Source organism: Ascaphus truei, chromosome 4, assembly GCF_040206685.1.
Source record: "Ascaphus truei isolate aAscTru1 chromosome 4, aAscTru1.hap1, whole genome shotgun sequence".
Classification (NCBI taxonomy): domain Eukaryota; kingdom Metazoa; phylum Chordata; class Amphibia; order Anura; family Ascaphidae; genus Ascaphus; species Ascaphus truei.
The window spans coordinates 122014018-122039958 of NC_134486.1; the positions used below are offsets into that span (position 1 = coordinate 122014018).

Here is a 25941-nt window from a genome sequence, read left to right on the forward strand (position 1 = left end):
CGTTGAGCTAGTTTCTTCAATGAGACAAGCATCGGTGGACTTGAGAGTTCACAGTCAATTTTTTTGCCATTAGTAAAATAGAAGTAAATAACTTCTGAAACACCATGGTGAATCACCATGATCACGCCCAAAGTATTTTTGGAAGCTTGCAAAACAATAATGACCAGTAACAAGATAAAGAATAATGAGTATACTACCCTGTGACTGACAAGTATCTCCGGAAGTAGGGGATCTCGGAGCTGAAATTAATGGGATTCACCAAGTTTATTCCATAGGATAATTAGAAATTGGATTCACTTAGTATACAGTAGGTACCTGCTGTAGTTGGAGTTTACCTTGATGAGGTTAGCAGGCTTGAATCAAGTTATGATCAAAAGATGCAGATAAATGGCACATTTGTTATTAGACTTCGGTTAAAAACGTTCAAATGTAACCAATAAATTGAGTCAATTTGGGAGAAGCTTTGGAACTGTATTCCCCCCCCCCCCCAAATCAAATAAATTAGTATTAGAGTGTTTAAAACTCATCTTCAGTAACACATTCTGTTTTATTAAAACATGAATTATTTGCAGAAGGTTACAGACTTCTAGTTGTAAATATGTACGGTATCTGTTACTTATGCACATGCGTAAAGAAAAGGCTTGTCTCCCTATAAAACACAAGAGTTGTATTTGTCAACATACAGTATGAAGACATGCTCACTCATCAGGACTATGATGTTATTTTTAGAAATTACTACATTGCTTATGAGCCATGCAGCCTTAAAAAGAACAGAAAATGAATTCAACCATGGCACAAATGTCTAGAAAGCAGCGAATCGATATTTGTTCTCAAAAATTGCAATCTCATGATAGAAGTAAAGAATCAGCAGTGGGGGAAGAACATCCAGTCTTATCGTAAACAGAAAAGTGCTTTATTTTAGTTGCACTGGAGGAAGTTCTGGAGCCTCTGATGAATAGATCCAGCGCGAAATGCGTTAGGCTATTTTTCTAGTGTGGGATCCATGTACGCTATTTTAATTAGATATTTTGCCAATAAAGCTTGAAGATTGTTTATGGTGATCTGTATGGGACTCCAACTGTGACGACCCAAGTCATTACGTCTTTCACTGGAGGAAGCTGCCATGCAATGTGTTGCTTTCTCCTTCAGCACAAAGGAGTACTGGGTACTTACCTTTTTATGCAGCAGCCATTATTTAAAAAAATCACGCGGTTTATACCTTGGAACACCCATGTCATGGCGCGGAATTTCTTCCAACCGTACCGCTTTAAGACGCAAGTGCCAGTGAGTGCATAAAATGGCATTTTAGTGTTCTGGTTTTTAAACACCTGAAATTGACACAGTAGCACAGTACTGTACACATTATAATTCAATCATTTCATTGCACACAATCCATGAAATTCAAACAAAGCAACCGTGATAAACACGTGTGCCTGGGGCGATTGGCCGCGTTCATGCCGCGTGGAGTACAGCAGCGCACACGAAAACGGAGCCGCAATTTCTTAAAATAATGGCTGCTGCATCTGTACCATTAACAGATCATGCACTTTTTGTGTGTGTGTGCAGGTGATCTGGTATATTTAGTAAACTGTGCAAAATCTGTGAATTTAGGGAAAAGAAATAACTAGCATCGCGGACAGAATAATATCTTGTGAAATCCCATAACTACTTAAGGAATTCTATGAATAAAATACGCAGGAGATGCGAGAACAAATATTGAACACACCGATCTGCTTAATAACATATAAAAATGTAAATTTAGGAGATTTAACAAATTATAACCCATGACAACAAAAATTGAAGACAAGAAAAGTTTGGCGAAGATGACACAATGCCTTCTGGTTGATAAGAAGTCACTCCTGCACCCACACAGGAAGAGGTAGTAGTTCAGTCAAAGACAAATACAATGAAGACAGTTCAGGATTTCTACTGTTCATGGCACAAATCATGGATGAACAGGCAAAGATAGCAACTACCCAAGGCCGCAGAATGATTGGAAAAATCTTAGTATCATTTAGGAAAGACGAAGAAGAGATCCATACAAAGACTGTCACAATTTGTTGCTTGAAGAGTACAATTAGATTGTAAGCTCTTCAGGACAGGGCCTTATGTTGTCATTTACCCGACGCGCATATATCCAATTGTACCCTATTGACCTTGTATTGTAATTTTATAGAGTGTAGCGTTTACTGTAGTATTCCATAAATACATACATATTTACATACATAAATACATACATACATACATACAGCACATACATACAGCACATACATACAAGAAATGAAACAACCCAGAATCATTAATGATGCCAGTGTCTACTACTACTGACCAATCAGCTGATAAAAGTCATCACTAACATTCCAAGGTCGCTTTAATCCCGGAACACGTGGGATTTCCAGTGAATATACTGTACAGTAACCTGATGGACCACATTTAACTTCATCAACAAGTGATCTGTCGAATTAATGAATAAAAAGGTGAACGCTCAGCTTGAAAAACGTACATTCTGAAAAAAGCTTTTGAAAACATCTACATCTGACAGACAATTAACTGCTCATATTTAGAAGAAATATATACAGTACTAGAATGCAACATCACTAATTAGATTATATGTACATACAAAATAAAATAAACTGGGGTTTAACTGCGGTGCGTTAGGCCGCGGATATAGTGGACGCACGCGACGGAGCGCATGGCGTCGCACGCACCTGTCAGCCAAGCGATTTGTGGCCTGTGAACCACAGCGACGGGGAGGTGTGGCAGTGACGTCACGTGAGCGGTTCGCCCTCATTGGCTGAACGTGACCCGGCCGTCGCGCAACCAAATAAAAAAAAATGTTGTCTGTCACGCACTCTGTGGCCGGCCTCAGAGGTAAAGCATTTTGTTAGCGCCGTGCGCAGTCGCAGGTAGTATGGACGCGGCCTCAGGGTGATGCAACAGACTACACTGAAAAAAAGTCACAACCTGTTTTTGAGGGCCCAAATGCTTTTGCAAACACCTGTAACATAGTCACAACTCCACAATAAGCGGTCTAGGACATTTCGCTGCAGCCACCCTGCCTCCGGTGTTCAGCCAACTGGGCCTTTAGCCATTGGTCATTTTGACCATAAGGTAATGTCTACCCGAACCACCAAACCTTAACTCTTTACCCTAGCCCCTTACCCCAAAAGCCAACGCTAATCATTACCCTAAAACCCCTAATCTTAACCTCTTACCCTAAAACCCCTACACTTAACCCCTTACCCTTAACCCCTAATGCCAATGCTAATCCTAACCCTAAAAGCCAATTTAACCCATAATGCTAATCTTGGGGGCGAAATGGCCGGATGCCGACGATCCCTGGAGGCTGAATGGCAGCGTTAGAGGCATACTGGCTATGGCAATAAGGAGTGGTTGAAAACCTTCATTCTCTTACATAGGGGCTGCAGGAGTAGCCCAGGGGCGCGCAAACTTTTTTTGCGGCGCCCCCCCCTGCCTTACCTTCACCGTTGGCCGCGCCCCCCTCCTTACCTCGCCCGGCGAGGTCACCGCGACGTCATTGGACGTCACGTTACCATAGCAACCGGGACATCACGTGACGCCGCATTGCCATGGTCACGTGTGCTGAAGCCGGCAAAATCCCGGTAAGTAGAGGCCTCTCGCAGTCCCCCGGCATTTAATTTAAATGCCTAGGGGGAGAGCGCCGGACCTCTGCAACCGCCCGCACCCCCCCCAAAAAATCTTGCGCCCCCACCAGTTTGCGCAGCGCTGGAGTAGCCCAGAGGTACTGTGACTGCCTTTGAAGGGAGTAAATCACAATGCCAATCCTCTGTGTGACCCCAAGCAAGTCACTCAATCTCCCTGTGCTTCAGCCAATTAGATTAAGATCTACAGGGCAGGAACTTCTTGCTAAATCCTATTTTGCGCAAGAAAAATGATTGTTATCTATGTTATATGAAACATTTGACTTGGAGTACACACCGACATTTATAAAATAATACGCTGAAGGTGGGGAGATACCTAGCCCTGACATCAGAGCTCGATTGACGTGAACTACCATTCAAATCAATAGCCGCTAATGCCAATCAAGATCGGATTCTGATTATTGGAGCAATGTAAACCCCAGCCCCCTCCCCCCATTGTGTGTTGGACCTTTATTTGGATGAGTGAAAAGTATGTTGATGGCAAACCCGAAATAATAAGCACATGGTAGGCGGCTGATTTTGGCGATGTTAAAATGTTGAGATACAGAGTGCAACATTTCCATATCTTTTTTTCTTAACTTCATAGTCCTACTCAGAACCCCAGATGCAAATGGAAGTTGCTCAAAACAATATCTCTTCCATCTAAAATGTTGTGTATTAGCGGCAGTGTTATCGTAATGCATGTTAAAATATGTTAAGTGCACGTAATGTTTGAGGTCAGCTCTTATGCACTATTCAAACATGTTTGTTTGGAACTGTGTGTATTTTAAATAGCACAGCCACATGTAGGAACAATTTAGTGTAGTAAGTATAAAAATAGCTTTTCCTGTTGCCTTATTTCTCACTCTATTTAAGTAATTGTTGCTTTTTCAGCGCCGAGTAATTTAATTTAAAAAAATTAATCTGACCTCCATCTTTTATTAGACATTAAACTTTATAATTTTGGGGAGGGAGGGAGAGAGGGGAAGAGAGGAGAGAGAGGAGAGAGAGGAGAGAGGGGGAGAGAGAAGAACAACCCAGTCACACAGTATTTTATTTGAGGTCACATTCCCAGTAGCACTCCAGTTGGCACCATTAAATATATAATACTGCAAGATTGTGTGTGTGTGTGTGTCTAATTGTAAATTAATTGTTGAGAGGTATGTGACCCCTCCTCTTAATTTAAGATCACCCATTCCACCCATATTTAATCAGCAGGTCCAAGTACACACAGGTAATCTGAGTCAGTGAGAGATTACTTCCCCCTCGGAGATACAGTAGGTGGCGATGACCTTTCCAGCAGCAATAAGCTTGGGAACTACATATATATTTCTTCTGGGTTTTTTTAAACCGGTTTTAACTGCACTGTAGGTCACATATAGCACATACGGTGCGCGGTCTACATTTTAACCCCTTAGTCACCGCACACATATCACCCACCCCATGCTATAGACTATATCATTGTTTTTGTTTATATTTCCTCCACTGCATGGAGAAAAGATGAAAGGACACAATAGAACATTTGGGAGCAACACACAAAAGCTAGAAGTGCTACTATCATCAGTGAAAGTGAAGACAAGTAAAGGTGTAATTAAACAAGCATTGTATGCTGAAAATGATTAATTAATCTTTACAAGAAATATTTCCAAGCAATTTCTCTCAGAGCAATACATGTATATGTACACTACGTATGTATAGTTCTTAACACGACAAAATGCAGCTCTGACCTGAAACAGACTGTGTGTTCAGTCATCTGTAGCCAAAAATTATTTTGGATATGGGGATTGCAGATGAATCAACACAGGAATAAATAAGAAAAATGTATACAGCGAAGTCCATAACCGTGTATACATTTCAAAAATCCCAATATATGCACTCACATGGAGTCAGAATTAAACTGGCATTTATGAATCTCCTTTGGCTTTGGGACACCTTCTCTCTGTTCCTGAATGGGTCTTCAATGATTCATTCAAAATGACATAGAAAGGCAAGGCATGGTTTACAATAGAGGTGGCCAACTCCAGTCCTCAAGAGCCAACAACAGGTTAGGTTTTATGGATATCTCTGCGTCAGCACAGGTGGCTCAATCAGTGGCTCAGTCAGAATGACTGGGCCACCTGTGCTGAAGCAGGAATATCCCTAATATCTGGCCTGTTGGTGGCCCTTGAGGACTGGATTTGGCCACCCCTGGTATAGTATGTTGATACAATGTATTGTAGCAACACCATATGGTTATCCCACTCACCTTTGGCAAGTATTAAACAAGTGTTGCGCAATTTTACCGCAAAACCGCACCTGTATCACAGGTGCCCAATCGGAACTCAGCAGACCGGCTTTCTCTCCCCAGCATCTAATGTCCTTTCTGGAAACTCCAGTGGGCGTGTCCTTCTCTATAGGGCGATCCCTCTGCACACAGCAGATTTTGTATAATATTTTAAAAATATTCTACATTATTTTTGTATAAAAAGGATAACTTTTGTGTATTTTTGGAATGATTATGTATATAGAGAACGTAAGTATTGTTCACACCTATGAATTGTATATATTCACATCACTGTTGTGAGTTCAAATGTCCTTTATAAGATGACACTGATGCACCCTAGAATGAAAGATTAATAGGGATACCACCACTTTAAATATTTCTTTATTGTGCAAAGAACTGCGCTATATAAAGCCAAATGATACTGCTAGGCAATAATGACCCCTGAGGAAGCCAAATTGGCGAGTCCAGAGTTCAGTTGAGCTGCGTGCAGAGGAGATCGAGGGATCGCCATCTAGAGATGGAGAAAGAGCCGGTACAGTATGTCGAGGTTTGTTTAATACTTTCCAAATGGGAGTGGGATAACCACATGATATTGCTGCAATACATTGTGTCTATATACACCATGCCTTGCCGTTTCATTTCGCGTGAATAATTGAAGACCCATTCGGGAACAGAGAGAAGTGTCCCAAAGCCATAGGGATTCATAAATGCCAGTTTAATTCTGACCCCATGTGAGTGCACTTTATAATGGGATTTATACACTTATATGGACTTCATTACAGACATTTTTCTAATTTATTTCTGGGTTAATTTATCTGCACTCACATCAAAGAGACATTTTATTTTAGTAGTGTAAGTACCTGCTGAAAAGGTCTATACTTAACATATTTTGGCTGTAAGATGTAACTAAATGACCCATACTTATGAAAAGAAAAAACATAGAAATTAATCAAATAATTTGTCACATTGGATGTGCACTGGGACTTCTTTGTTTATGCACGTATATATATATATATATATATATATATATATATATATATATATATATATATATATATATATATATATATATATATATATAAAATCAAAAATGAATAGACAATACTGTTCTGTGGCTAATGAAATGCTTTTATTTGTGCGAGCTTTCGATATATATATATATATATATATATATATATATACTCTGTATATATCACAACAAATGGCAAAATCACAATTATTTTATTTAGAACAAAGGTTCTCAAACTTTCATGAACCACTTCAGTGTTAATCACGTTGTTGACCACCATAGTGAGCTCGTAATGTTTTTTTTTAATTTGTATAACACATTTTAAATATATACTTGTACTGGGTAAAAAAGGCAGTCCCCAGCACTGCTATTCTGTAAGTAACTGAAAAGTCACAGATTGCAGGAGAGCGCTGACTAATGCACATTTTAAAAGGCTACCAGGACCACCATCGAAGCCTTTAGGAAATACTAGTGGTCACAGGACCACAATTTGAGGACTCTTGATAAAAGGAGTTTCTAAAGGAGCTTAAACTAGCAGGTCTGTTGCAGACACTTTCAGGCTAAACTAATTTGCCCCTTAAAGTTGTCTGGTCTTAATATTGAAAACCAAAAGAAAAAGCTAAATATTGACCTTTTTGAATAGATTAAAAATGCTGGTGGGAACCAAAACCCACCTGACAAAATGGGTAGGCCATTTAAAAATAAAATAACATTTAAAAAGGTTAAACAGATCACAACTTTAGCCGTATTTTAGATTACACTCAACTTTAACCATGCTTAAATGGAAATGCCACAGAAGTTGCTATTGATGTACAGTACTACTTCTATAAAGCTACCCCTATTCAGCACATACAATAACACTGAATTTAGATATATCCACTAATCAAGTTAAGTAGAAATATCAGGCTCTCAGTATTTAAAACAGCAATACAGGTTTCATTTATTGTTTAAAAAAAAAAAAATTATTACAGGATTCTAGCAGGGGGTCTCCGGAGCTGAACTATGTTAATTTCAGTTCCGAGGACCCCGTGCTTCCAGAGATACAGTACGGGCATACCCCGCATTAATGTACGTAATGGGACCGGAGCATGTATGTAAAGCGAAAATGTACTTAAAGTGTATGTACTTTTCCCCACTTATCGATGCATGTACAGTACTGCAATCGTCCTATACGTGCATAACTGATGTAAATAACACATTTGTATCAGGCTCTATACTCTCCCCACTTGCGCACAGCTTCAGTACAGGTAGGGAGCTGTTCAGGACGTGCTGACAGGAGCATGCGCGAGCTGCCGTTTGCCTATGAACTGCAATATGACTGAATCTTTACTCGCGAGTGTACTTCAAGTGAGTGTCCTTAAACCGGGGTATGCCTGTACATACCTGTGTATCGGTGCCAGTATCTATGCAGCCAGAGAACAGTGCGCCTAGATAATTGGCGGCGTTGAAAAGTCTTGCGGGCCAATAGGAAGCTCTGACGTTATCCGGTGTGGCTTCCTATTGGCCCGCGTGACCGGGACATTTAAACTCCACAGAGATATTGGCATCCCGTACGGATATAAGAATCTCTGGTAGCAGGGGTTCCCCGGAGGTGAAATTAATGGGGGTTTCGCTCCAGAGACCCCCTGCTTCAACCATGTAATAATGTAATGCTGATTTTAAGTAACTTTCTATTTACATGTACTTTATATACTACTGTATGTACTAAATGAAATGATCAAGCTTTCTCTACTCAGAGATAGAGAATAGCACTGTGCTAGCCCACAGAACAGCAAGAACAAGCGAGATAAAAGTGATAACCTTAATGGCTAACTAGTGGTTAAAAACAGTGCAAGCTTTCTTCAGATTTTTCCCCTCAGGCCGTTAGCCATTAAACAACACACTTCTACCTTACTTCTGCTTCTGTCTATGCAGGGAATAAATTACCATTAGCAGAAACAAATGATGTGCTTGCGTGATTTCATCTCTTTTAGCAATTCATGTGCCACAATGAAAAGACATATGTTAGCAAACTTGTTTGTTATGCATTAATCTCCCAACACAATAAAAACTGCAATCCCGCCCGGAAATGTTTCTTAATCGTTTTTCTTTTCTTTACAGAATTGTAAAAAAAAAAAAATTACATCATTTATTTTCAACTCGGGGACCCCCTGGTTTACGAGATAATTATATTTTGGTGTATTCACCTGTGCCGCTACTCCCTGCTGGGGAAACAATATGGCCACCAAATCACACGGGACATGCGGAAGAATAGGAAGCTGCAATAGAGGTGGCTATATTGAAATCTCCATGGGAGACCCTGGCACCCGAAAGCAAACATTATCTAGTGTATTGTGGGGTCCCTGGAACTGAAAATAGAGCAATTCAGCACTAAGGGACCTTAAGGTTCCAATTCTGTAAATAAAAAAATCAATTTGCATTTTTTTGTGGGATTGCTGCTTTTTGGTACAAAGACTAGGGAAGGATAGGGAATCCATTCCATCAGGTTATAGGCCGTCAAACAAATGGAAGAAAATAAATGTGTGGCCGTCTCTTATAAAAGGTAAACTTCCACCAATATGAAAAAGATAAAAGACGGCAGGATCGTTTTCTTTCATTATCCACGGTCTGTACAAAATCTTTCTACTTGCAATGAGGATGATCTAAATCAGGGGTGCGCAAACTTTTTCGCCTGTGCGCCCCTGCCTGCTCTCCCCCCTGCCCTCCTCTCTTAACTTGTCCCCGATGTCATGTGACCCCGCGGAGGCTTTGACGCCACATTGCCATGGCGACGTGCCGCCAGAAGCCGCTGCAGACTAGGTAAGGCATTGCGCACTCCCACGGTACTTAATTTAAATTCTTTGGGGAAGAGCGCTGGGCCTCTGTAAGCATGCCCCCTCCCCCCCGAAAATTCCGCTACGCCCCCCAGTTTGCGCACCCTTGATCTAAATCATTGGTGCGCAACTCTAGTCCTCAAGCCCCCCTCAGCAGGTCAGGTTTTCTAGGATATCCCTGCTTCAGCACAGTTTGCTCAATCAAAAGCTCAGGTCTTTGACCGAGCCACCGGTGCTGAAGCTGGGATATCCTGAAAACCTGACCTCTGACAGAAGCTTGAGGACTGGAGCTGAGCACCCCTGGTCTAATGCAAAAGTTGAACCAATTGGTCCCCAAAGGGATCAACAGAAAAGACCCTCTAATAGCATGTACTCTATGATAGTGTATGGTTAATAATGGTGAATATGAGAAGTACGTATGGATATAGGGATATCTTCATCCCTTTCACTATTCTAGCTCCCACTCAATTTGAGTACTAAATACGGCTAGAAGATAGCTCCTCAATTTATGGTCCTACTTATGTAACAGGAGAGCAGAATAGTATATTTTTGTGTTGTCACCTCTGGTCTAAATAATGTCTGAAAGAAAACTACCAAAGTTAGTGATCCGGCATCTCAATCTGCAATTGAACGTTCTCTGTGAAAGAATATACTGTACGTACTAAACTATGTCTATATCATTTGTGTGGCGCTTTGGCATCACACAGAGAATGGATGGACTTCGTTTCCCAAATCTGTAGAAGGAAAATCCTTTGGCAGTCTGAAAAGTAATTAACTTCCATCCCCTGAAGCTTCTTTATCTGTGTATTTGTAAAGTCAAGAGGAATAATGCAATCTGTTTAGGGCCAGACGCTCCCTTAGCCTATGTAACCGAACGTTAACCTAAATCAACGTTGGGTTAATTATAGCGCCTATGAACTAAAGCCAATAACATAAACCAGTGCTACCTAAAGGTGGCGTTAGCAGTGTCCGGACACTAAAATATTTATTTATAAAATATTTTACCAGGAAGTAATACATTGAGAGTTACCTCTCGTTTTCAAGTATGTTCTGGGCACAGAGTAAAACAAATAATACATGGTTACAAATACAGTTACATAAATGAACATGAACATTATCTACAAGACATGACGTGCACAGTTAAAGAAAATATATGTTATGGGCGTATGAAACAGTTACAGACCAGGTTAAAATGTGAGACAGCCTTAGATTTGAAAGAACTTAAACTGGTGGTGGATGTGAGAGTCTCTGGTAGGTTGTTCCAGTTTTGGGGTGCACGGAAGGAGAAGGAGGAACGTCCGGATACTTTGTTGAGCCTTGGGACCATGAATAGTCTTTTGGAGTCTGATCTCAGGTGATAAGTGCTGCAGGTGGTAGGGGTGAGGAGCTTGTTCAGGTAGCTGGGTAGCTTGCCCATGAAGAATTTAAAGGCAAAATATGGGTTTAGCTGGAGGGGAGAGAGAGCTCCCCTGTCGCAGCAGACTATAGAGCGCTACTGCTCTCACCTGTAGCTAATCATACTCAGGGTGGACACTCTCCTGCCTTCCTTTAAAATCAGGCCACTTCCAGGTGTGAGCAGTAGAGCTGTAAAGTATGTGACAGTGCAGCTATCCAATAGCCCGCGCAGCGCCGACGTCACGACGGTCGACGTCATGACACGACTTTGCACTGATTGGGTGGTTTCAGCCGAAAGTGCGCTGAGAAACAGGCTCTGCCGTCGGCTGAAAATCCCAGCGCCTCAGCACGCCTGCGGACGCTCGCGGGAGCCCCCTCTGAAGACATCCTCATTGAGTATGCAGGAGCTCATCGCGGAGCGTCCGCGCGGCTTTCCCTGCTATGGACGCGGCCTTAAAATGGCGCCTGCTCCCATTGGTATGTTGTGCGAGTTCCGCTGCAACCCGCCATGGGGAGCAATAACAGCTGCTTCATCTATATATTGCCACAACACCGACATTTAATCCTATGGAAACTGTGATATTCTTGGGTTATTCTGTGACATGCGTTATCTGGAGTAAGACGCTAACATCTGTATGTACACTATACAGAGGCTATATACAATTCAATCTACAATGAAATCATTAGGATAGCAGTATTTTCTTCTCAGAAGCCAAATTACTTCCATGCCATTTATAACGCATCAAAAAGATTGAAAGGTACTATGATTTGCTATTAGTCCCTCTGCCTTCTTCACAGAAAAAGCAGAACCTAGAGTCAGAATTATACAATCTCTGTACACTTCGACCTTGCAGTGTCCCAAACGGCATTACAAACATTGTGAGGATCGGGCGCGGGTGTCGCCCCCGAGACGGCAGCATCAGAAGCAGTCTCCGCTCCAGACTTTGATGCAAACTGACTGCTGTTAATCTTCGTCAGCACCTGCTGTGCTGAGCTCACCTAGCAACGAATCAGGGGACTGATTCTTGCAGCAGCTTCTGCTGCTGTACTCCTCAGCTATTGGCTGCTCTCCCTTTATATGCTCACCTATTGCTGCTGCAATTTGGCTGAGCATAGATATTCTTTCCTTGTGACGACGTGCTGGTCGCAAGCACTTTATATCGCCTGCCTTGCCGCTTCGCTGTGTCTTATCTTACAGTTCAACGGAACCTTGGCTTTTCTCTCAACGATCCTGTCTATCTCCAACCCTCGACCACGGCTAGTGACCCCAACGAGCCATACCTCCTCCGACCAGCGACCACGGCAAGTAATACGACGATCCTCCCCTCTCCAACCCTGACCCGGCTTCCCACCACCACGACTTTGCATTCCGGACGCGACCTCAGGTCGGTGTTTATATATCCCCACCTCGGCCTCGCGGTTCAGTCCAGTTTGTGGCGAGCACCCGTTACAAAAATGAACACGGCGTGCTCCTCCCTTTCAGTGAAGAAAAAAACCACACATTTCACAAATGTAAATGTTCTATTTCCTTTCTGCTGAGCACCACTCCTGCAGAGGTCCTATAAATGAATTGCGTTTTCACGACTTTATTTTAAAAGGGGAGCCAACGTCAACAGCCAGGAAAAGCACAAGTATTTGCAGGAAGGAGAACAACTCGAACTGATCACAGAAGCTTTTGTTTAACACCAATGCACTTATCTAAGTTACAATGTACTGTACCTGCATTTTCTTTGCATGGTCAACACTTTCTATACTGTATGTAGCTGGGACAATGGGTAGTGAAAAAGCACCTCACAGGTTGAATGGCCAGTCATTCGTCTCTACACAATCTGTTTCTAGGTACTGGAACACAGCCCGCTGCTTTAAGATTCCTTTCAGGCTCCCATACAGACCTTGCACTTTGCAAACGGTTTCCATTGTGCTGGAGAATTTGATTGCCAGTAATTACAGGGGAAAGCGTCTGACAGCATATTTCTGAAGTCGACAATTCTATTCGGACGGACCGTGTTTCAAAATACAATAAAAAACTTTTTTTTTTTTTTTTAAATGGAAAGTCTTCAGGAATCGAGACCGGCAAACCATAACGTTTTTAAATTGAGTCTAAGACACAGTTCATGCATTCTCTGAGTGCGTTTTAAATCAGCAAAACATTAAATATCCTATGTGTGTTTTTTCTTTTAATAAATCAGTTCTGTAGTATTAGATAATACTTACTGCATTTAAAAAAATAAATAAATGAAACATTCAACTTGTAATGCCATTTTTAATGAGTTTTAATATACTGAGCATCTTTTGGTTGCTATAGCAGGTTTTAGCTAAACCTCCCCAGCAGTGCAAGATCTTTGGCAACAAATCATCCCAAACAGAAACGTGTTGCAGTGTTCCCAGCAGGAGACTGTGTCTGAGCTGCAAGCTGCAACAATAGACAATGTTACCGTAGTAATAGAAGGTTAAATTGCAGCTGCTACGTTACACTGACTGAAGGATTGAAACTGATAGGCAGCCATTATGTGAACCCTGGGAAGCAGGATCTTTGCCGATCGATCACGGGAGAATGGATCGATCGGCAGCTTAGGTTAATAGTTTTCCTTAAAAGGTAAATCAAAGGATGCATATATTAAAACCCAGAAATAAAAATATACTATTATTTTTAAAAGTGCAGCGAGGAATGCTGACTTAAAACAGCACATTTCCCTCTCTGCTTGTACAGGTTTTGAAAATTCTAATTTGTGTTCAATAAATCCAGCAAGGGTTGCCTTTTAAAAGCTTTGATGTTATTACATTGCCATAAAATGTGTATCGCATTAAATAAATGTGCGGAATATTTTTGCAAAGGCTTTCATTTTCTATGTTTATCCCAAACCTGTGTTTTTGAAGAATAGTAATAGTAATTTAAACCCAATTTTTTTATCACAATCAGCTATTGTAGATTAGTGAACAGCACCAATTTGGGCTGTAAGTTGTTTCTATTTTCATATGCCATAAAACTGAGGACCATATCTACTAAGCCTTAGGCCCCTTAGGCTTGTCTTTGTTGGGGCCACAAGTTCACTAAACTACAATAGCTTTTAGTGATCGTTCACTGGAATGGCGATTAAAGATAGCAGTTACACGTCGCAGGCCAAAATAAATATATACAAAATAAACAACTTAACAGTGTACAAAGATGCAATCACCGTGGGGAAAAATATATATATATAATTAGTATCCTGTGCTAAAAAAGAAATAAAAAATGTTTCCTTTTCTCCAGGTTCAGTGCAATTCACCCTTAACAAATATGTTTTGTCCTTCATTCCTTCATGTGTATCTGTTTGGCGGGTGACGACATCCTTGTTAAAAGCAAAGAACAAAAGAAAAAAATATATATATTTGGTTGTAGCTTCTAGGATCAAACAGTTTTATCAGCTACTACATAATAGTTATGTATGCCTACTGTATCAAACATGCAGCTGCCATGTTGTTTGGTCAGAGGTGGGGCTGACTCATTAATAAATCGCAAATGGTCATCACTTTTCTTGTTTGCTAACGACTAAGGGTTAAACTCACCCGGAAACTGCCCAAAAGGGCCACGTCGGAGGACTACAGTATGTTGCTATAGAATGTACCCATAAGTCTTGACACTGCTGGTAAACAGTATTTGTTCTTTATATCCTGGATGTAGTCTTAGCTCTGTCCGTGCCAGCAAATGCCATAGCATTGCAGGTGCACCCAATATTTAGGGGGGGGGGGAAAGAGGACTGTGGGGAAAAAATATACATTCGATTTTGGATTTTACTTACTCTGGAAGTAGCTCTTTGTTCTCTCTCCACCTTATTTTTTTGCATTCAGTTTGCAAGCTACTGCAATCACTATATTATTGTAAACTTGGGCCCAGATTTGCAAAAGGGTGCTAAGCTTATGTCTTTACTCCCATTCATATGCGCAGGAATAAAGCAGTGCTAACTTACTGTAGCACCCTTATTCTATATACTCAAAGCAGCAGTCCAAGCTGCCGTTTAAAAAAAACAAAAAAAAAATCTCTAATATGTGCATCAATACAATCCACACAATGCTAAGTAATGAGCTAAGTTGTCGATCGATCCGTTCTCCTGTGATCGATCCGCGATTCGGCTCGGGGGTTCACTAAATGGCTGTCAGTGCAGCAGAAGAGGACCAGTTCTGTGCATAAGATCATGTGATGAGGCAGTCACTAGTTACAATTGGTGCACTGCTAGAGAGAGGGCAGGGCTCAAAAAGGGGTGTGCCAGAGCCTGTTTCAGAGGAGGAAGGGGATGTGACATTGCAAATGGTTGCTATAGAAACAAACCATGTTTGTTACAGTATAATACATTAAACATGTCATTCAAAGTTGTTTAAAAAAAATGCTACAAGTATCTTCCCATTTATTGAAAAAAAACACATGTAGGATATTGCTTGATATCTGCAGCTTTAAAAAGGTACAAAATGCTACAGTACCACAAATACAGGAAGCTGCGAGTTACATGATCAGGTATATTTCATGACTGTTTTCCTATAATATGCTATATATTTATAGGCTATATATTTCCTATACGCAGCGGTGCGCAAACTGGGCGGGCGCGACCCCCAGGGAGGGCACGAGACTGCCGGCGGGGGGCGCTGGGTTTACAGAGGCCCCGCGCGCTTCCCGAAGGCACGTAAATTAAGTGCCGGGGGAGCTGCAGGGCCTCTGTAAACCTTTACTTACCTAGGCTTCGGCGGCTACCTTCCTGCGTCGCCATGGCAACGCGGCGGCAAAATGACATCGCGAGGTCATGTGCCGTCATGACGCCGTAGCACAGGTAAGTGGGGTTTAGGGGGGGCGCGGGAGTGAGGGGACCACCTGTAGAGGGGCGCAGGGAAAAAGGTTTGCGCCCCCCTGTCCTATAGTATAGTAAGTCAATATTAGAACTTCACTAAGTCTTATACTACAGCCACATGTTTTCAAATATAGGCACATTTAGGGCCTTTTTCAATATGCTCCAAAGCCGCCGGTTATTCCCCAAAAACTCCCACTGCAATCAGTGGGAGCTTTCGCCCGATATAATGTGCTAATTCAGGCTTGGAATACAATGCGCAAAAAGATTTTCATTATGTAGCTTTTCCTGTTTTGCCATGTAAACTTGTTACAAAACAATAAATATAGGTACATATATCCTGCTCTTGCTGTGACTTGCACAGGAAGATTCTTTCAAGATGTTGCAATATTGGAGAAAAGATCAACTTTGTTCTATAGATTCTATTGCATGGGACTTAAATCTTCTCCAGCACAGGGAAGTGACAGAATACCGAATAAGAGACAAAGCGCCCAAATTCTGGACATGGAAAATGTGACATTTGCCTTTTGTTAAGCGTACCCTTCCTCTCCAAATCTATCTAAACAAGCAAAGAGCCTGGGATATCTTCCCAAAACCAGTTTGGTACCAGAAGAAAGTACAGCAGGTCGACGTGTTCCTCCAGTAATAATAGGGTGTCGGCGTGTTGTACCTCTGTTGCTGTAAAAGTAACAAGACCTTTAATTGTCACAAACGTAACCACTACATCTCATTATATTTAGTTGCGTTTATTACCACTGTGAAGGGCTATGTACATGGAGGGCGTGGATGTCCCTTTCTCCCCCCATCACAACCTTACTGACCTGTGACCGGAACAGGGTGGGCTAAATGTTTGAAGAAGTCAACTACATTGTAAAGTTATTTTTGAATGATTTTTTTTTTTGGAGAGCAAGACTTCCCAAATATGAGAGTTTGGAAGATTCCATTAAGGCAGGAGTGGCCAACTCCAGTTCTCAAGCGCCACCAACAGGCCAGATATTAGTCATATCCCTGCTTCAGCACAGGTGGCTCAATAAAACCTGGAACTGAATTACATTTACAGTATGTATTTGATTCCATTATTCCACAGTTTCTACTTTTTTTCTGTATGACCATAAACAACACAGAAGATACTGTATGTTTTGTCATTCTCACCCATTTGGGGCATTGATCTATATTATACATCTGGTCTATATTTATATTGTATTATATTTATATAATATATTATATTTATATTGATCTATATTATACATCTGATCTATGTTTAGCAAGTACTAAATGTAAATACAAAGGGAGAAGTGAAAGTGTGTCCCTGAAGCTGCACTCCGAAATAGATCCCCCAAAAGAAAATGTAAAAATTATATTTTAATAAAAACATATATACCATACACAGTCCCCTCCCCTCATCCTCACATATATGTTTATTAAAATATATATTTCTTTTCTTGTGGGAGATCTATTTTGGAGTGCAGTTTCAGGGAAACCCTTTCTCTTCTCTCTTTATATTTGCATCATACCGGTTTTCTGTTGGCACCCACCCCTTTTCGATTAAAGCTTCTTTACACTAATTGCTGAATAAAGCTGAGCAGGATCACCTATTCCATCGGGGAATCAGTGTACAAGTACTAATGTACGCTCAGTGAATTCTCCTCCCCTGCATTTCTCCGCAGTATTCATTCTGCACATGTCAACGTTACCACAATTTCTTCCTTCTGGCTTTTCCGGTTTAACAAAATGACTTGTGTATAATTTTAGTTTGTTCTTAAATGGACTGTAAAGTATTGTGGTGCCCCCATAAGGCATGTATTTATTTAAAAAATAAATGACGATGATGATGAAGTGAGAGCTTTCACTTCATTGTGAATCTTACGAATACACAGTGTCCTGGTAGGAAAGTGTTTTATATATATATATATATATATATATATATATATATATATATATATATATATATATATATATATATATATATATATATATATATATATATATACATATATATATATATATATATATATATATATATATATATATATATACACACACACACACACACACACACTGGGGGGTAATTAATCAAAGTACCTGTAAAACTAACTAATATATGGTAAATCTGGTCCTCTTTTTGATCTACATTTAGAACATCTGCAGCTCGGTGACACACACACACACATACAATATATATACATGAAAAATGAGCAATTCCTGCACTCCTACCAATTGGGCTAAAATATAATATATATTTTAGCACAATTGGGAGGAGCGCAGGAATTGTTCTTTGGTTTTCAGAAATGTAAGGTCAATCCTTTTACCAGCTGCATACTTCACAAAGGGACATGCACAGGTAATACCTTCAGGTGCATGCCCATTGTACAGGCGCATGTCTCACCCAGGGACGGAAACAGACACAAGTTATTGCTCCAACTTGATTCAAAAATGATTTACAAACTGAAAACGGTGGCTCCAAAGGGCCTCAACGAGGACATGAATTTAGGATGTTTCCTTTAGGAATTTACTGTGGATTATCAATATATTATGTGATTTGAACCTTTATACCTGTTGTCTGCAGCTCCATGCTGGGTTACTGTGCTATCTGATGGGCCATGGATTACTTATGGTTTCCTGCCTGCTATTATCCTAGAATATTGTAGCCTCCCTTCAATGAGCAACAGTTATGACACTCATTGCACCTTCCATTGACTGTATTACCCCCTTTACTCACATTTTTACTCACCCCCTTTACCCCATTGTTTCTCACACCATTTACCCTCACTTGTTTGGTGACTTATTTGTGTTTATTATGTGACATTTTCAGGCTGCCTTTGCTCCAGTATATTTTTGCTTTCTCAATGCGCATGCGTGCGGGCTGTTATTTACCAGTTACCAGGACAACCCCGAACCCTCTGAAGGAGTACTAAGAAAACACTCAATGGGGAGGGACTCCAAGACGCTACCCGTGTGTTCTTCAGCTGGACTTCTCACCCTTGCAATCTGGTATGTTGAATCCTTGGGGATACGGCTCAGGATTCTCTCGGGTATCTGATAAGCCGATTACTGTGCGCATGCGCTGCTTGGCAATTATGGAGACCCAGGACGCTCTGCTCAGCTGGCTAACAGTCACGTGAGCGGACCAAGCAATGCAGCAGGACTTGTGCACAGCTGATGCTGTTTTGTACTAATCAGGTTGTTCACCTGCATTTTCACGCGCTCGGCTTGATTTTAATTGTTGGGTGTGTTCAGGAACACTTGGGTGGTGGGTTTATTTGTCACTGGTTCGCTGCACCCTCCCTGAAGATCCCCCGGTGTGGATCGCAACGTTGGTTCTGTGTGTCATACTTCTAATACATTTGCTATTTTGGATACTTTAATTAGTGCTGTCGCCTCTGTCACATTTGCTGTTGGTAACGTATGAGATATACTGTATACATATATATCTCGTTGTGGGGGTTCTGAAGAGCTCAATCGCGATGCTCCCGGGTCCAGGCAACCTCGGTTGCTGTGCAATCAGAGAACAGTATAGCCAGCAGCTCTGGCCTAGACCCAACAGCCAACTTAAAACCGCCATGTTGCATTTTTCTATTGGTGACCCTGTGGCCAAATATATATTTTGTTTTTAAGAAACAAGCAAAATAAACGTTGGTCTCTTCCATTATCTTGCCACTGTAGAACTAAGAACCGAAGACATGAAATGAATCAATTCAAACAATCAAAAAGTGACAGCTCAGGGAAGCTAGGATTCTTCCCATCACCCATACAGTACTTACCACCGTTTCCGAATAAAATGTACAAAATAATGAAGTCAAAAAACAAGAAAGTCAGAGAAAATAACAGTCTGTCAATCAGCTATCCGTATCCCCATACATGTGATGCGTGTCACCTCCTGGTCTTGCTGGTTTGTGGATACCATGCAGAGGCTAATAGGTGGACTACTTTTCAAATGATGTTCTTTAAAGCTTTTTACATTATTTTTATAAGTTGATTCCAAGATCAAGATAAAGATGGTTTATTGTAAGTTATCAACGATCTTAGATTTATGCCATCACAATAATGTTTAATAGAAAAGAAAGACCTTCGATAGTAATATTACTAAATACTATCAAACTAACAGTCAAGCAACAGGGTGTTAAAGGGAAGAAGCTTAATGACTGGTTCAGTGGAAGCTCTTTGTGGGGTTCCTGGCTGTTTACAAGCCGTGATTTCACATTTGTCTGTTATTATGTAACAGTGGAAAAGAGAACATCAAATCTTGTGTCACGTCCCTTCACTAAGCTTTACCCAATTCCAAAGGCTTCTGGGAAATACGGTCAGAGAAAAAAAAATTGGCAGTTGGGTTTATTTGCTTTGTCCATGTTTTATTACTTTTCCATATAATCAAAGATACTTTGTTACAAGAAGCTATCAGTCTGTTTTGACCAGAGCAGATAGGATTGGAAAATTCCAGTCCTTGCTGGCGTACTGTATGTTAAATATAGAAACATAGAAATGGTTAATATACAACACTAGGTCCACCTAGTCTGCTAATTTTGCTACTTGTTGGGAAACCAGAGACCCCATTTGATGCTTGAGTTTGCTAACTTTTAGGATACCCTGTGTCCTTCTGAAGCAATTCTGAATTGGGAAATTGCACTAGTCGCTATCACCTCTACTAGAAGGCTATTCTGTCAATCCCCAGTAATGAACTGCTTCTTAATGCCCCCCCACCACCATCCCACTCTGAGCTTCTTGCTCTCCGGCTACATATCTACTGCTCTGAGAAATGCTGCAATCCTGTATTTCATCGATACTACACCCTTGACCCATTTTAAAGGTATCCATCATTTCTCTATTTTAAGCGGAGGTCCTTTAGTCTCTCTAGTGGACAGGATCAGGCTGCATAATACACATGTATGTATGTATATGTATACATGTGTGTACGTGTGTACACGTGTGTGTATGTGTACATATATACATATACACATACTATAGTGCCGGCGAGTATTCTAAAACAAATCCCTGCTGTGTTAATCCGATGGGCCATTAGTCTCTGCAGAAATGTCACTGAAATGTTGCAGCATCTACCCAGCATGTACCTGGATCTTGTTGGTGATAGCCCCAGATTTTCCAAGGCAAGTTTAAGACAAGTTTTAGAATACTCGTCGGCGCACCTGTATACATATGTACACACACACACACACACACACACACAAACACACACACACACACACACACAAAATCAAAAACAAATAGTCGATACTGTTCTGTGGCTAACAAAATGCTTTTATTTGTGCGAGCTTTCGAGATACAATGACCTCTTCTTCGAGCAATGTTACTGTATAATTGATTCTGCCCAAAAACTTTCTTGAAACAAAGCATCTGTGGGTTAAGGCAGGGGTGCGCAAACTTCTTGAGCTGTGCCCCCCTGCCCGGGAGCCGCAGCGTTCGCGCCCCCCTTCTCCAATGACTGAGCGTCAAATGACGTTGCGGGCCATGTGACATAACGTCACGTGACCCCGTCGCGTCATTTGACACGTTGCCATGGTGACGTGTGACATCACATGACCCTGCTGCGTCATTTGACACTGTGCTGCTTGTCGAAGACCCGGCAGAGAGCAGGCAAGTGAGTTACAGAGGCTTCACGCCTCCCCCGGCATTTAATTTAAATGCTGTTGGGAAGAGCGTGAGACCTCTAACTGCCCGCGCCCCCCCCAGAAATTCTCCCGCCCCCCCCCCCCGTTTGCACACCGCTGGGTTAAGGCTATCCCTCCCCCCTGTGCAGTATGTGATTAATTTTACCTGAGGTGTTAAATGGTCAGTTCATAAATCGTATACTGCACAAGGAGAGGGATAGCCTTCACCCACAGATGCTTTGTTTCAAGTTTTTTTGGCTGAATCAAGTGTGTGTGTGTATGTATATATACATATCTACAAAGATATATACAGTCATACCCCGCATTAACGTACACAATGGGACCGGAGCATGTATGTAAAGCGAAAATGTACTTAAAGTGAAGCACAACCTTTTCCCCACTTATCGATGCATGTACTGTACTGCAATCGTCATATACGTGCATAACTGATGTAAATAACGCATTTGTAACAGGCTGTAAAGTCTCCCCGCTTGTGCACAGCTTCAGTACCGGTAGGGAGGCGGTATTGCTGTTCAGGACGCGCTGACAGGCGCATGCTGCCGTTTGACTATTGGGCGATATGTCCTTACTCGCGAGTGTACTTCAAGTGAGTGTCCTTAAACCGGGGTATGTATGCATGTTTGTGTGTGTGTATGTGTATACATATATATACACACACACACACGTTACCGTTCCGAGGTCTGGTAAAGCAAGAGGCAGCACTCCATTGTAGAAAACTTCAAAGTGTATTAGTGAAAATAGTGGTACATCAAATAAACCCAATGTTTCGGTCCTCCAAAATGGGACCTTTCCATTTTGGAGGACAGAAACGTTGGGTTTCTGCTTTACCAGACCTCGGAACGGTAACGTATGCCTATATTATCCATATGGGACAAGCACCTACAGCCTATCAGCACCCATGGAGTGTCAACTGTTCTATTTGACACACACACACACACACACACACACACACACACACACACATCTTTGCATTTGGAGGGTACTTATAGATTTGACTGCTGCGGTTCAGCTCTGGGATACCCCCTTTCTTCATACTGTATGAGGTTAAAATAAATGGCTAAAAAAAAAAAATCCCTTTAACATATGTTTGAAGAAGCCTTTTTGTTTTATTCCTCCCACCCCTAACACAGCAGCAAGAAAAATCTGAAAACAGAAGCTGGAATCAAGCAGGGCGTGAAATAATAGAGCAATCAAAGGGTTTTTCATGAATTTCAAATGAACACCAGCAGGATTCACAGATAAAACAGGTATTAGATTCTTTATTTATTTTTATTTTTATAGAGGCAATCCGAGCTGGCCGGTTTTTCACCATCATAATTTTTTTTTATACATAGGATTAAAGCAGCGGGTCTCCAGAGCGGAGCCCCATTAATTTCAGTTCCGGGGACCCCTTCCATCAGAAGATACTTATCTCTGTAGGGAGATGCCCGTAGCCGCTCAGGCTTGGCTACCAGGGGTCACATTATGGCCGCTTTTTAATGCCCCCCCCCCCGACCCCGCGCACTGCGAACCAATAGGAAGCTGTGATGTGACCCAGTGCTGTTTCCTATTGGCCCATGTGACTCAGAAGCTTTAAACTTACAGCAGATACCAGCACCTCCTTCAGAGTTCTCTCTAGAAGCAGGGGGTCCCCAGAGCCGAGATTAACGGGGTTCAGCTTAATCTTATGTATAAAAAAAATAAGAAAAGAAAAGAGAAAAAGGGTTTGGATTGCTCCATTCAAGCACAACAGCAGATTCATACTTTTTTTTTTTTCTTACAAAATCACTGAAATTAGCCCGTATTTGGTTATTTTTACATTAAATAAATCGATTACAAAATGCTACACACATCTCTCAAAAGGGATACAGAGAGCTTTAACTTCAAGTTATACTTTCATTGAGTAAAAAGAGAGGAACTAAATGTTGTTTGCACAAATTGTTATTTCTATATGAGACAAAAAGTATATAGTTCAAGCAGCCAAGCCAGTTTCTATTAAAATATACATGGCCATGTGCCCAAGTCTCCCAGCTGCAAGACCGGGGAAGTACTGGTACACAAACTGTAGCAGGCGTATAAAAAGGAAGAACCTTTTTGATGAAACTGCATCTTTAAAGTTACTATATTGCATGATTTCTGGTGAAGTTTCCCTGGAATTGAACATTGTTCCACCTTCCTGACAAAAATTGCAGAACGCTGCATAAAATGTGTGTGGCTCATTAAAAGTGATCAGCACTGCAGATTTTCTCAGGAAGACCTGCTAGATAACTATATGTATAATAATGTATGTTATAGGCTAAAGCAGTAAAATTCCGGGCATTATTGAAATCCCTGCTCTCCGATTGGTTAGAATTCCGGGTATTCAGTAATGCCCGGAATTTTTGGCAACTTGCCAATTCATCTTTCAGAGATGCAGGGAGGCACGCGCCGAGAATTTAAAAACAGTTACCAGTCCTCTCCTCACACAACTTGGCTGCATATGCAGGCTCTCTCACAGCTGCACCTCTGCTCCTCTCCTAGCACAGCAGCATACTGTATGCAGTCTCTGTCTGTCGGTCTCTCTCAGCTGCTAGTGCTGCCAGAAGCTGGTGTCCCAACTAGCAAGGCCGCGTTTATAGTGCCGTCGATGACGACGGCGACACGACAGGTGACGTCGCCGTCGCCACAGGCGAAAGTTATATTTCGCTGAGCGGCGGCGGCGCGGGTTTCCTGGCTTTTGATTTGTTCACGGGCTGTCACATGAGGCAACAGCCCTTGAAAAATCAAATATTGCCTGTTACCAGTTTTCGCGACGGCGATGTCGCTCCGTCGCATTGTCGCCGTCGCGCTTACTGTAAGAGCACGCGGCGGCAATGCATTTGTTTTCGGGCGACGTCGCGTCACCGGCACTATAAGCACGGCCTAACTTGCAACAAAGTAATATTTCTTCCACCACTTGTATACTGTAGCTTGTGCGGACGTAATTATTATTTGCTTTTTTATTTTATTTTTAGTTCAAAATACTGTTCCCCCACTTCTCTCCCCCATCTCTCCTCCACCCACCTATTCCCCTCCCCAAAATCCCCCCCACTTCTACCCCCCTCACCTTCCCTCTCCTCCCCCCTCACCTCTCCCTTATTTCCCTCTGACCTCTTCCCCTTCCTCCCAACTATTCCCCTCCCCCAAATCCCCCCACTTCTCCCCCCTCACCCCTCAACTCTCTTCTACCCCCCTCACCTCTCTCTTCTCCCCCCCTTCACCCCTCGTATACTGTAGCTTGTGCAGAGTTAATTATTTGCTTTTTTATTTTGTTTTTAGTTAAAATTACTGTTCCCCCACTTCTCTCCCCCATCTCTCCTCCACCCACCTTTCCCCTTCCCCAAATCCCCCCACTTCTACCCCCTCACCTCCCTCTCCTCCTCCCTCACCTCTCCCTTATTTCCCTCTGACCTCTCTTCCCCCTTCCTCCCAACTATTCCCCTCCCCCAAATCCCCCCACTTCCCCCCCTCACCTCTCACTCCTTCCCCCTCGCCTCCCCCTCAACTCTCTCTTCTACCCCTCACCTCTCTTCTACCACCCTCACCTCTCTCTTCTCCTCCCCTTCACCCCTCACCTCCTTCCCTCCCTTATCTCTTCTCCCCCTCCCTCATCTCTCTAGTTATGAAAAAAGCCTACATTTAGCCTATAATTGTAATAATCCCCTCAGAACAGGGCATTATTGGCCAGTTATGCACTGTTCTTCTGGGATTATTACTTCAATAATGGTCCACTCCTGTTTTGTGTACCTATTTACGGTCCTTTTAGCAATTTTGGTGAAATAGAATAAAATCTGTCCAAATTAGAATAGTGGACGTTTTACTTTCCAGACTGGAGGCAACACTAATGCTATTGCTTTAAGCTCTAGTACAGTGACAGCTTAAATCAGTAATCTCCCAGAAGCCAATATGACTTTAAAGCAGCAATCCTGCTTTCCTATAAAAAAAAAATTAAATAATAGGTTTGAAGCAGGTCGTCTCAGGAGCTGAAACGCGTTCATTTCAGCTCTGGGGACCCCCTGCTTCCCGAGGTACCACTGTAGCAGTAGCAGCTCTGGCTGGGTTGTGTAGAGCTATGGAAAGGGCGGCTTAAAATGTCCTGCATCACTCGGCCCAATAGGAAGCTATGACCTCATCCCCTGTGGCTTCATATTATTCCACGTGATCAGGGCCTTTAAACCTGCGGATCTGCTACCGGCGCCCCCTACCGAGGTAAGTACCTGAGGGAGCAGGGGTCCCAGGGCTGAAAAGAACGCGGTTCAGATCCGGAGACCCCTTGCCTCAATTATTACAACAACAAAAACCCGTTCTGCTCCTTTAACTCATATAAATGTTTTGTATTTTGCCCCCTGAGCATGTTTTCAACA

General features: G+C 41.9%; 1 protein-coding gene and 1 long non-coding RNA gene across 6 annotated transcripts in view; one reads left to right on the plus strand and one right to left on the minus strand.

The window, feature by feature from the left end:
- The window catches only part of STXBP5 (syntaxin binding protein 5), a 485695-nt gene that overhangs the window by 403562 nt on the left and 56192 nt on the right, over nt 1-25941 (minus strand). The window lies entirely within an intron of this gene.
- The window catches only part of LOC142493066 (uncharacterized), a 54781-nt gene that overhangs the window by 9727 nt on the left and 19113 nt on the right, over nt 1-25941 (plus strand). The window contains exon 2 of the long non-coding RNA XR_012800969.1: nt 22711-22827. This is a non-coding gene — a long non-coding RNA (uncharacterized LOC142493066). The remainder of the gene's footprint in view (nt 1-22710; nt 22828-25941) is intronic.